The following is a 13,718-nucleotide window of genomic DNA, read 5'->3' as shown; positions in this document are numbered from 1 at the left end:
ACTCTGTGTGCTGTTCCAATAACTTGGTTTACTCTCTTTCAAGCATATGCTCCCTTCTGCACTCTCTCGCTTCTCCCGGGGTCCCAGACCCTCTCACACTCGTGTCTTCATATGGGTGTGGGTGCCAGGCTCGCACTGTGTGGGTGTAATAACTTGCTTTACTCTCCTGCCAAGCAAGTGCTCCCTTCTGCACTCTCTCGGCTTCTGCCAGGGACCCAGACCCTCTCAGTCTTGTTGTCATACGCGTGCAGTCCCACACTCACACTGAATGGGTACAATAGCTTGCTTTACTCTCCTGCCAAGCAAGTGCTCCCTTCTTTGCTCTCTCTTGGCTTCTTTCAGGGTCCCAGACCCTCTCACAGTCTTGTTGTCATACGCGTGCAGTCCCACACTCGCACTGTGTGGGCGCAATAGCTTGCTTTACTCTCCTGCCAAGCAAGTGCTCCCTTCTCTGCTCTCTCATCTTCTTTCAAGGTCCCAGACCCTCTCGCATAGTTCTTCCCATTGCTCTGCATCACCTGATCTGTTTAGCACCTTCAGCTTTGCCCACGTACCTATTTCTCTGGTGCACTTCTTCCGGACAGCGGCGTTTCTGCCCCAAGTTCCAGCAACATTCGGTTGCTTTCATCAGTCGGCGGAATCCCTGCCGATCATTTTCCCTTCAGTTTCTCATTAGCAGCCACTCTCTAGGTCCCATCTTCCTTTGTGGGACAGGGCTTTGCTTCCTGGTGGCTTCCAAGGCTTTGGGACACCCAGAGATTCATTCGGGCAGTGCACAAAAAGAACTCTTTCTCCTCTGCCTGTTTTCTCTGTCCTGCTCAGCTCTGTGCACTGCGTCTCTTGGTTCAGTTCCTAGGATGCCAAGTAGGCGTCTGCCCAGCTTACTTGATCGAGGTTTGCTCTCTCCATCTTGTTTTCCCTCTACCTTTTTGTATTTCTCTGGGCCAATCGAATACGAAGAACAACTAGACTGTTCATTCCAGTTCTCTGGAGAAATCCTCATACTCCTGATCCTCTTTTTTTCGTCACAGTAGTTATGATAGAACATGGGAAGCATTTGTTCTTTCCAGGGATGTTAGTCAGCTCCATCATATTAAGTGGTTCAGCTTCACGACACAAGATATTAACACTGTGTGCAGAAAGTGAGAGAGAAGTAGATTTTGGGAAGGAGGGAGGGTCTACTAAGGTGGTGGGATATTGCGTTCTCTCGGAATGGTCATCCCTAATCCCAGAAGGGGCTTCCTCTCCCATGGGATCTTCCCCTGTGCACCACCCCCAGGGGGGCTATTGTACTGTGGATACACCACCCTGACCCCATGGGAAAGGCCTCCCCTTGGGGGAGAAAGGGCGGCATCCAGAGATTCGTCACCTCACCCGTGTGCTGCTGTATATATGTGGAGGGGAAGGGGGCTACAGTGGTTAGACTGGGTAGGCGTGGCTAAGAAGGGGAGATGGCGGATGGGGTGGAAACATTTGTGATTTCTTTCTATCAAACCACATAGTTGCAAAACACCTAGTTACAGGTGGGCCAGCTTTGGAATCCCCAAATCCTGACACTTTTTGTAAAAAAAAAATATTGCTCTTTTCACAATTTGTAAAAGAAAAATGTATCTGAAAATACAGCTCTATCCTGTGAAATCATCTTTTGAATTTTATCTAAGAACAATTTGATTCTTTACATCTTGTAACAATTTTAATTGGGAATTTAATCTGAAGCATTTTCATGTAAAGTGAGCAGAGGGGGAGGGGGCGAGGAGTCCAGGTGTCACAAAGGGATAGTGGGACCTGGGGGCAGGGAGGCCATGTGCATATGGCAGTCGGGAACGGGACATGCTGGTGCATAATGTGTGCAGGGAGAGAGATGGAGGGGCGGGGAGATGCTAGGGCGAGATATAGAAAGATATTAAGAGGTCGATGGGCATGGTCTACCCCCTCCTAATATAAAGTTAAGAACTATGAAATCCTAGAATGAAATCAAGTGAGCATTATTTTCACATTTACATGATTAACCCTTGTGTTCTATAAAATATCAAGTTGAACCCGCTCAGTTGCAGGTACAGCATGGTTTTTTAAATGGATGTTTGACCCCTGCTGTTTAGTTTGTGTACAGCTGACGTGAAAGCAACACTTGCCAATAACTTACATTTTCTGTACAGGATTAAATGTCACCACCAAGATTGACTAAATTAGCCTAATTAAGGAATTGACTCGTTGTTTTCTTCTGGATCAACATTCTATTCAACCCTTGGCTAACACGGTACATGCGAACTGAACACACACACACACACACACACACACACACACACACACACACACACACACACACACGCACACGCACACGCACACGCACACGCACACGCACACGCACACGCACACGCACACGCACACGCACACGCACACGCACACGCACACGCACACGCACACGCACACGCACACGCACACGCACACGCACACGCACACACGCACACACGCACACACGAGATATGTCTGCTTCTGGTCACCTTGTGGTGATGCTGCAAGGACAAGAGACCAAATATAACTACTAATAAGACAGAAAACCTGCCAGGGAGCAGGAAGGGAAGTGAATGTGTCTGGTCAATTAATGCAACGGTCCTGGAGCGAGTCCAGACCTATAAATACCCGGACATCACCCTACGCAGTCATTTATCACGGGCCACCTCGTCTTTGGATAATGAACGCATAAATTCCACCAACCTTGGCTCTAATTGCATGGCTTGAATGTAGATGCGGAGGGCACGGCGCATTATCTGCATGGAAGCCCGGGAAGCGTGGCCGAGCGCATCCGACACCACAAATGGTTTCATTTCAGGTGCATGGCAGAGAAAATGCATTTAGAGCTTTGCTTTAATCAACCACGCTACCCCCGGGTCATGCTACAGAATTTAGCGGCCTTTCACGTTTGCTCTTCTTTATTCTGTTTCATTAAGAGTCAATAATGCCCACTGCAAACAGCGTGCTGTAGAATCATCATACAATTACGAGTTAAGATGCCAAGAGTGAAGCGATTACCTCGGGACCCCTAGGCTCTTCATCCATCCAACGTTAATAAGTTGAGCACCATGGAAAAATTGGGTAATAATACTTTTGGGTGAGCCACTAGGGACATGTAGAATAAGTGCTGGTAGTAACAGGGATGCATTCACATTGACAACCTATTAGCACAGAGCCTTGAAAAAGACCTTTGGTCGAAACAAGTGTTGGCTCTTAACTAGTCACAACTGAGTGGTGGTCTAGTGGTTAGGATTCGGTGATCTCACTGCCACAGCCCAGGTTTGATTGCTGAAACTGTAGTTTGTGAACAGAGGATAGCACAGGGGCAACGCGTTGGTCTTGGAAGCAAGACCATGCAGAGCAACAGAAGTTCGAATCCCGGATCCACGCTTAGAAACTGAACTCGGGTACAGGTGTTAGGCACGTTATTAAAAAACAATTAAAATAAAATAAACTGTTGAGGGCGCTCTTATAAAGTTGACTGGGAAACAACATTTTCAGCACTGGCAATTCTTTATATACAAGGCAATGTGTTCATGGCACTGGCAACCTCTTTATTCTTAATAATGATATAAACCAAATTATTATAAGGCTTACAAGAAGAAGACATCCTCCACAAAGCGCTATATGTAAAATGCGTTTTTATCATTCTATACTGGATAAAAACGACTGCAAAACATGTCTTTTCTTAATTTTTTTAACCCTAAAATGGAACAAATGATGTGATGGGAGGCAGGCCAGAAATGCCACAAAATGACAAAATGATAGTCTGCTAAGAGGTAGAAGTGCTTCTCTGGTGAGCTGTGTTAACTTTACGCCAGCGGGATAGTCACAAGAATTCTCTTTAAACGACCATGACAATGTAAACATTTAAGACATAGAATATGCAGCATATATGTTCAATTAAGCTGAAAGCCCTTGAAAGAAATATATGTTAATTCTGGCTTCTGCTTATCGAGTTGTCCCTATACTCAAGCACTGCAAAGCCGTTCCACCATGCCTATGGTTATGGTATACACTTTGGCAAACATGCCTTGCTTTCAGAGTTCCAACTGGTTTTCTAGACCATGGCTGCAATGGGAAAATGGAAATGCACTCCTTTCATAAAAGAAAGAGGCCTCTTTCTATTTCCTTTGCAGGGGAGGGGCATCCTGGGAGGAGCCTAGCCATGGAAACCGGTTGAGCAAGACAGCTCCTGGAGAAGCCAGCCAAAACAAGGTGTTGAAAAGAAACGGACATGGTAAATTATAATTATAATTGGTTATTTGTAACTTGCTTAATACCGAAGAGGTTTCTAAGCGTGGACGTGGGATTTGTAGCTTGTGTTGCTCTGTGTCGCCTTGCTTCCAAGACGAGCGCATTGCCACTGAGCAATACTACCTGTGTTGGTTGCAGGCGGTAGCGGCGGCATGAAAGATTGATATGCCGGACATGTCAGGGAGGTAGCAGTCGGATGCAAGATTACAATGCTATACTGTATCAGAGAGGTGGCGATATAAGATTAGCATGCCCCGCCACCGCAGAGAGGGAGAGTCCCACGCTATCTCGGGGAGGCAGCGGCCGCAATGTGCGTCAAACCACATCAGCAGAAATAACGGGTATTCTAGGACCCAGAAGCCATCCCTGAGGCCTGAAGCTGATTAACTAAGTGACACTACAATAAAAACAATTGTGGGAGCAAGGGGGGAAAAGATGTAATTAGGCGTATGTGGAACCTGACAAATTGTAAGAAAAACATCTTTTATTCTTCATGATTGTAAATAAACGCGATGTCTATCCAACATAGTTGGTAAACTAGACCCTGTCAAGATAATTTAACAGATTTTACTGGAGAGCTAACACGAATGAGCATTTGCAAAGCCATGTTATAAAACTATTGATTTCATATGCATTTAAACAGTAATGTATTCCCTACTGTGACGTTTCACGTGCACAGCTCATTGTGTAATGACAGTAGACTTGTACATGCAGTCATAAAGGTATCACTTTCATGTGTCAAAGATCACTCTTGAAAGAAGTGTCCACTTTACTTTGAACGCTGTTGCCAAGGGAAACCTAACTCTGTGGCGCATGAAATGACAAGGGAAACCTAGCTCTGTGGCGCATGAAATGACAAGGGAAACCTAGCTCTGTGGCGCATGAAATGACAAGGGAAACCTAGCTCTGTGGCGCATGAAATGACAAGGGAAACCTAGCTCTGTGGCGCATGAAATGACAAGGGAAACCTAGCTCTGTGGCGCATGAAATGACAAGGGAAACCTAGCTCTGTGGCGCATGAAATGACAAGGGAAACCTAGCTCTGTGGCGCATGAAATGACAAGGGAAACCTGGCTCTGTGGCGCATGAAATGACAAGGGAAACCTAGCTCTGTGGCGCATGAAATGACAAGGGAAACCTAGCTCTGTGGCGCATGAAATGACAAGGGAAAACATTAAGCTCTGTTGAAACTTACAGATCATTTTCAGGTCATATAAGAAGTGGCGCAGGTCCTTTCCTATCAAGATATTGTTTCAGTGTAGCAAGGCACAAAGTTTTATTTTACCAAAAGGCTTTAAGCGCTCCTGTTAGTTTAAAATATAGTTAATAGAAATGCTCCTGGTGTGTGGGCAATGCAGCAGTAATTGTTGGGTGAGGTCTCGAAGGGGAGCAGGTAACTGCTTGCATCCCGCAGGTGCACCCACTTTGTTGTTAGCTGATGAGAAACACAAATCATGAATGGAGCGACGCATTATTCCGGCGCCTCTCACTTTAGATTGACACTCTGTTTCTCCTATATTCTCCTCTACAGCACATAGGAGCGGGATTCCGCTGGAGTAGAAATAGTCATTATACTCAGACTCTGGAATCGCACGGAAACCAAATACTGGGCACATAGCATGTTGCTTTAATAGAACTCGGTGTGGCTTCTTATCTGCGTACTCCAGGAACCCCTTTCCAGCAAAATATCCATTTTTTCTTGTTTGACTATTCCTGCAAAATGCATTTGTTCCATGCCAACAGTGTTGCCCTAAGAAAGCTGCGCGGTGCCTTCGTCAGCATGCCACATGACAGCTGGAATAGATCACTTCCCATCGGTGCAATATATTGTTTGTATCTTTTGTTTATTAGGTCATACAGAAAGGTTTCTACCAAGAATGCTGTATTTTATTTTATTGTTTGAAGCGCAGACCTAGCTCGAGAGCAGCATCACGCTGTACGGAGCGTGAGCAGCCAGCATTTGCATACAGTACTGCTAGTGGAGACTGTCCCTAATCAGGGTCTATTTCCAACGTAAAGTAATTGTATGGTGGCGAGGGAGGCAGGGTTTGATGGGGATAAGCAAAAAGGAACATATACATAAATAAATAGGATTTACATTTAGGCCATTAGCCTACATTTACATACCGTCAATCTGCACACATATGTACAAGCGTGTGCTGCAAACTCTCATCTCAGAACAGGTTATCATGCCATGTTCTTTTTTGGAGAGGAGCGCCTGCTACCTTTTTTGAAATATTTGCAAGGAACTTGGGGTTGGTCACCCTGAGTTATCTGGGGCAACCAGACTTGGACTCCCTGCTCACTGTGCTCAGAGAGAAGCACAGCTTCACCTCACTGACGAGGCCCAACAAGGCTGAAACACGTGTATGGGGTTGCTGTTGGTACTCGTGTTCAGAGAGGAATTGCCATAGCATTTCGGTGCTGGACTGCCCATGTGGGCGGGACAAAGATGATATGCAAATGGATATTTCCCATCTGTGAAAGGTACAGTGAGCAAAAAGTGTGTGCTGCAAACTCTCATCTCAGAACAGGTTATCATGCCATGTTCTTTCTGGAGAGGAGCGCCTGCTACCTTCTTTGACACATATGTACATGGCCCAACTGCTTGAGATGCCGTGCAGTCGTTGAGGTGGTGGAAATCGGTCAAGGTCTGTTAGCGCAGGAGAGATTTGCTGTCTGCCTAGCTGATTTTGCTGTCACAAATAAATGCTCGTAGTATTTATCAATGTTTGATAGGCCAATCGGGGCTGATTTCCGAGTGCTTTGTCAAGAAACGAATGATTAAGCAGTCAGAATGTTTACATGCTAGTTTATTTTCATGCTGTCATTTTTTTAGTGCTGGGGTATGCCAACCTTGATGCTCATTATTCATGACTTGTTTTTTATTAAACCAGGTCATGTTTCAGTGGGAACTTCTCCTGCCTTGTGGACTCCCTTATGCTCCGTAGTTTGCCACTAACCAAACACTTTACCCCTCTTCTCCTTCACGCCTGTTTTTTACATAATTGTCATGCGCCGCGGTGCCACTCACCGCTCACTGGCAATGCTCTGCACCTCACCACTTGTCTGCGTGGTGCTGGCGCCTCCACCTCCAATAGCGCTGGTGGGTTTGGAGCCTGCAGGGCCTAGAGACCCAAACTACACCTCACAGATAATGGCTAGGGTTGCTTGACGTCTCGTGGAGAAGGGATGCAATCAAGACGTTTGGCCTGGACTTCCCCTTTTGGGCTAGGACCAAGCCTGTGGATAGTATTTGGTCTTTACTCTTCTGTAATGGCTTGGCAGGCTGAAAAACGATGGTTTGGTGGGTTGCCCAGAGCTGTTCCTGTCGTTCTGACTGATTCAGAACATTCCAGCCATCACCTTTTGGTTTGCTATAGGCTCCCCGGGTGGGACGGGTATGCCCAGAGAAAGGGGCCCGTGCCTTCGGGCCTAGACACACAAGTTACTCCACACTGGTGATGCCCCAAGAGGCTGAAACCTGTCTGCGGATGCTTGTGGTCTGATGCAGAAGGAATGGGACCTAGATGTTTGGGCTGGACTGCCGCTTTGGGGGCGGGACCAAGCCTGATTTGCATATGGTCTTTCCCTTTCTGTAATGGAATGACAGGCTGAAGAAAGATACTCTGGAGCGTTGTCCAGAGCGATGTCAGAGGTTGAGATTAACCTTCATGCCATCAGTCAGTTATTTTTTCATTTGTTACAGCGCCTTTCACCATAATTATGGTCCAAACACGCTTTTGGTTGACTTTTCTCGGAGGGATCAGAGTCCAAAATTTGGGAGAATTTGGGAGGTGCAATTATGTGTGTGTTCATTTCAGCTATTAAGGTTATGCGAGGGTGGCCAAGACCCTGCTAGTCACCCATGTCTAAATGGAGTGTGTATGGCCACAGCAGAGGAATACTATGAACTAAAGGGGGAATTGTGTTTAAGGAGACAGAGAGTTATGTGGGAAGCTACAGTTCAAATGTTTGTCATTAAAAGTAGTGTCATTCTTATGGCAGAGGAGACCTGCAAGAGTGTTTGTTATATGTGAGTGCAGAGTGTGCGGAGTGAGCCAGTGCCTTCCGCTAAGTTCCAAAGGTGCGGTGTGCGAGTAGAGAAATGGGTTAGCTGTACAAACAACAATGTTTACATCCTGCGTCCCGTCTATGTACAAGGAGCAGCGCTACATGTCACAGGCGAATTAAGTGCTCGATGAAGGCATAATGCTCGCCCTCTGAGAGGTTCTTAGAGTGAGGGACTGCCATGCCTTGTTCCTTCTTGTGCAAAAACAGGATTACATGCGGCGCCCCGGTGCAATAACCTGTGCTTTACAGTTACCTACAGTGCCAACCACGATCGAGGGGTCCGAGATGCGTGGTTGTCCTCCTACGGGTGGGAGGGATCAGCGTGAATTCCAGGGGCATTTTATGTGGGAATCTTTGTCTCCCGCCAAGCCCATATGAGTGCAATACCTGGTTTACTGTCAGGATTCATCACTTCTTTTGTTTTCCTGTACATCAATTAGGGGTCTGCAACCTATGTTTACTCCCACGATACCTCATCAATGACTATGCTGGCTTGGAATGATGGAAGTTGTAGTCCAAAATCAAAGGTTGCAGGTCCCGGGCCTACATCTTCATTACAAAGTGCTAGTTGCAACGTCAATTCAAATCAAACCAGACGTTGTTTATACGTGTGCCTGACTTAAGGTCCTTCAAAAGAAAGATTTAATTGGTAAATAACATCTCAGCGCTAAAAGTGACCGGGCCATCCCAGTAGTCAGAAGGATTTTGGGCACCAACTCCCCAAATCAGGTGCATGTGTGGGAAAGCCAACTTTTGGGGCATCTGCAGGGTTTCCCTTCTGCTCCCTCTGTCTCTTTGGTCAGAGCAGAGTATGCTGGACTCAACCAGGACACACAGCTGCAGTGGTTACTCTCATGATCAATGGTAATTAAAGTGAGGCGGACTCCATTTCGCAGATCCGAGCTACCTAGCGGCGCGCGAACCGGTGCGTGACAGCCCCGGGGGCAACTCGGTTTACAAAGACGGCCTTGAGGCTTTCTCCACGGACTGTGTCCACACTCTGGAATAATCCATATGTAGAAAAATTGCCGGTGAGCCGATCAATAATGCAGCAGCGTCTGGGAAATCAGTCCGCCCGATGGAGCCTGTCCGTCCCGCGCGGTGCTCACTGGGGTCCTTGACAGGGCAGCACATCGGGGCTGTTTGATTGCACCCAAGCTAATATGTGAATTTACGAGGGCAAGATTTAATAGGATCCAGAAAGCTGAGGTTCAGGGCTGAGGTCGAAGCCCGTAGGCTTAATGTGGCCTTTTGAATCCGAGTGCAAGCTCCAGGCAATGGGGGAAACTCCCGCCATTTCCTCTTTAAATGTACTTTATATGCATGTGTGGGGAGCGAATTGCAGACTTCCTTTTGACACGGCCAGTAATGATCCATCTCCGTGTGGCATGTTCCTCAAGAGGCTGCGGGCACTGGCGGCTATGACGGACGGACGGACGGATATCTTCCAATGTTTCATGTCATTTTTTGATGTGGAGCTTCCATTGTTACTTTGTTTCTGTTATTTTGCATGATTTTCATGGAGAAATAATTGTCCTCAAGTTTTTTTGTACATATGGCAGGAATCTTCAACCTGTTTGCTCTCCAGATGTTCTCGACTACTACTCCCATGATCCCTCACCATTCACTTTGCTGGCTTTGGCTGATGGGATTTGTAGTACAAAACATCTGGAGAGCAAAGGTTGCAGTCATTCCAGTATTTGTAGCTTTTACTGCCCAATTATAACTTTTATTTCTTCACATTCTGGGATTAAATGAGGACTGTCGTCTCTACTCCTGCCTCTGAGATAATCAAATGGAGCCAGGCTCGTTTTTCTAAAAGGAAAACGGTTCTTCTCATTGTGCTGGGAGGATGAGACACAAGGCCCACAGAGTCCTGAGGATGAGACACAAGGCCCACAGAGTCCTGAGGATGAGACACAAGGCCCACAGAGTCCTGAGGATGAGACACAAGGCCCACAGAGTCCTGAGGATGAGACACAAGGCCCACAGATTCCTGAGGATGAGACGCAAGGCCCGCAGAGTCCCGAGGATGAGACGCAAGGCCCGCAGAGTCCTGAGGATGAGAGACAAGGCCCACAGAGTCCCGAGGATGAGACACAAGGCCCACAGAGTCCCGAGGATGAGACACAAGGCCCACAGAATCCTGAGGATGAGACACAAGGCCCACAGAGTCCTGAGGATGAGACACAAGGCCCACAGAATCCTGAGGATGAGACACAAGGCCCACAGAGTCCTGAGGATGAGACACAAGGCCCACAGAATCCTGAGGATGAGACACAAGGCCCACAGAATCCTGAGGATGAAACGCAAGGCCCACAGAGTCCTGCGGATGAGACACAAGGCCCACAGAGTCCTGAGGATGAGACACAAGGCCCACAGAGTCCTGAGGATGAGACACAAGGCCCACAGAGTCCTGAGGATGAGACACAAGGCCCACAGAGTCCTGAGGATGAGACACAAGGCCCACAGAGTCCTGAGGATGAGACACAAGGCCCACAGAGTCCTGAGGATGAGACACAAGGCCCACAGAGTCCTGAGGATGAGACACAAGGCCCACAGAGTCCTGAGGATGAGACACAAGGCCCACAGAGTCCTGAGGATGAGACACAAGGCCCACAGAGTCCTGAGGATGAGAGACAAGGCCCACAGAGTCCTGAGGATGAGACGCAGCGCCCACAGAATCCTGAGGATGTGAGACAAGGCCCACAGAGTCCTGAGGATGAGACACAAGGCCCACAGAGTCCTGAGGATGAGACACAAGGCCCACAGAGTCCTGAGGATGAGAGACAAGGCCCACAGAATCCTGAGGATGAGACGCAAGGCCCACAGAGTCCTGAGGATGAGACGCAAGGCCCACAGAGTCCTGAGGATGAGACACAAGGCCCACAGAGTCCTGAGGATGAGACACAAGGCCCACAGAGTCCTGAGGATGAGAGACAAGGCCCACAGAGTCCCGAGGATGAGACACAAGGCCCACAGAGTCCTGAGGATGAGACACAAGGCCCACAGAGTCCTGAGGATGAGACGCAAGGCCCACAGAGTCCTGAGGGTGACGCAAGGCCCACAGAGTCCTGAGGATGAGACGCAAGGCCCACAGAGTCCTGAGGATGAGACGCACAGCCCACAGAGTCCTGAGGATGAGACGCACAGCCCACATAGTCCTGAGGATGAGACGCAAGGCCCACAGAGTCCTGAGGATGAGACACAAGGCCCACAGAGTCCTGAGGACGAGACACAAGGCCCACAGATTCCTGAGGATGAGACGCAAGGCCCACAGAGTCCTGAGGATGAGACACAAGGCCCACAGAGTCCTGAGGATGAGACACAAGGCCCACAAAGTCCTGAGGATGAGAGACAAGGCCCACAGAGTCCCGAGGATGAGAGACAAGGCCCACAGAATCCTGAGGATGAGACACAAGGCCCACAGAGTCCTGAGGATGAGACGCAAGGCCCACAGAGTCCTGAGGATGAGACACAAGGCCCACAGAGTCCTGAGGATGAGACACAAGGCCCACAGAGTCCTGAGGATGAGACACAAGGCCCACAGAGTCCTGAGGATGAGACACAAGGCCCACAGAGTCCTGCGGATGAGACACAAGGCCCACAGAGTCCCGAGGATGTGACACAAGGCCCACAAAGTCCTGAGGATGAGAGACAAGGCCCACAGAATCCTGAGGACGAGACGCAAGGCCCACAGAGTCCTGAGGATGAGACGGAGGGCCCACAGATTCCTGAGGATGAAACGCAAGGCCCACAGAATCCTGAGGATGAGACACAAGGCCCACAGAGTCCTGAGGATGAGACACAAGGCCCACAGAGTCCTGAGGATGAGACACAAGGCCCACAGAGTCCTGCGGATGAGACACAAGGCCCACAGAGTCCCGAGGATGTGACACAAGGCCCACAAAGTCCTGAGGATGAGAGACAAGGCCCACAGAATCCTGAGGACGAGACGCAAGGCCCACAGAGTCCTGAGGATGAGACGCAGGGCCCACAGATTCCTGAGGATGAGACGCAAGGCCCACAGAGTCCTGAGGATGTGACACAAGGCCCACAGAATCCTGAGGATGAGAGACAAGGCCCACAGAGTCCTGAGGATGTGACACAAGGCCCACAGAGTCCTGAGGATGTGACACAAGGCCCACAAAGTCCTGAGGATGAGACACAAGGCCCACAGAGTCCTGAGGATGAGACACAAGGCCCACAAAGTCCTGAGGATGAGACACAAGGCCCACAGAATCCTGAGGATGAGACGCAGGGCCCACAAAGTCCTGAGGATGAGACGCAGGGCCCACAGAGTCCTGAGGATGAGACGCAGGGCCCACAAAGTCCTGAGGATGAGAGACAAGGCCCACAGAGTCCTGAGGATGAGACGCAAGGCCCACAGACTCCTGTGAGGATGAGAAGCAGGGCCCGCAGACTCCTGTGAGGATGAGACACAAGGCCCACAGAGTCCTGAGGATGAGACACAAGGCCCACAGAGTCCTGAGGATGTGTGACAAGGCCCACAGAGTCCTGAGGATGAGACACAAGGCCCACAAAGTCCTGAGGATGAGACACAAGGCCCACAAAGTCCTGAGGATGAGACACAAGGCCCACAGAGTCCTGAGGATGAGACACAAGGCCCACAGAGTCCTGAGGATGAGACACAAGGCCCACAAAGTCCTGAGGATGAGACACAAGGCCCACAGAATCCTGAGGATGAGACACAAGGCCCACAGAGTCCTGAGGATGAGACACAAGGCCCACAGAGTCCTGAGGATGAGACACAAGGCCCACAAAGTCCTGAGGATGAGACGCAAGGCCCACAGAATCCTGAGGACGAGACGCAAGGCCCACAGAGTCCTGAGGATGAGACGCAAGGCCCACAGAGTCCTGAGGATGAGACGCAAGGCCCACAGAGTCCTGAGGATGAGACACAAGGCCCACAAAGTCCTGAGGATGAGAGACAAGGCCCACAGAGTCCTGAGGATGAGACGCAAGGCCCACAGATTCCTGAGGATGAGACACAAGGCCCACAGAGTCCTGAGGATGAGACACAAGGCCCACAGAGTCCTGAGGATGAGAGACAAGGCCCACAGAATCCTGAGGATGAGACGCAAGGCCCACAGAGTCCTGAGGATGAGACACAAGGCCCACAAAGTCCTGAGGATGAGAGACAAGGCCCACAGAATCCTGAGGACGAGACGCAAGGCCCACAGAGTCCTGAGGATGAGACGCAAGGCCCACAGATTCCTGAGGATGAAACGCAAGGCCCACAGAGTCCTGCGGATGAGACACAAGGCCCACAGAGTCCCGAGGATGAGACACAAGGCCCACAGAGTCCCGAGGATGAGACACAAGGCCCACAGAGTCCTGAGGATGAGACACAA

General features: G+C 49.3%; 1 protein-coding gene across 2 annotated transcripts in view; it reads left to right on the top strand.

The window, feature by feature from the left end:
- The window catches only part of GRM8 (glutamate metabotropic receptor 8), a 1,803,300-nt gene that overhangs the window by 391,100 nt on the left and 1,398,482 nt on the right, over positions 1-13,718 (top strand). The window lies entirely within an intron of this gene.

Source organism: Ambystoma mexicanum, chromosome 12, assembly GCF_040938575.1.
Source record: "Ambystoma mexicanum isolate Mex_15411 chromosome 12, UKY_AmexF1_1, whole genome shotgun sequence".
In the NCBI taxonomy this organism is placed as follows: Eukaryota; Metazoa; Chordata; class Amphibia; order Caudata; family Ambystomatidae; genus Ambystoma; species Ambystoma mexicanum.
The sequence above is the reverse complement of the archived record's forward strand: the minus strand, read 5'-3'. Positions and strand labels throughout refer to the sequence as shown.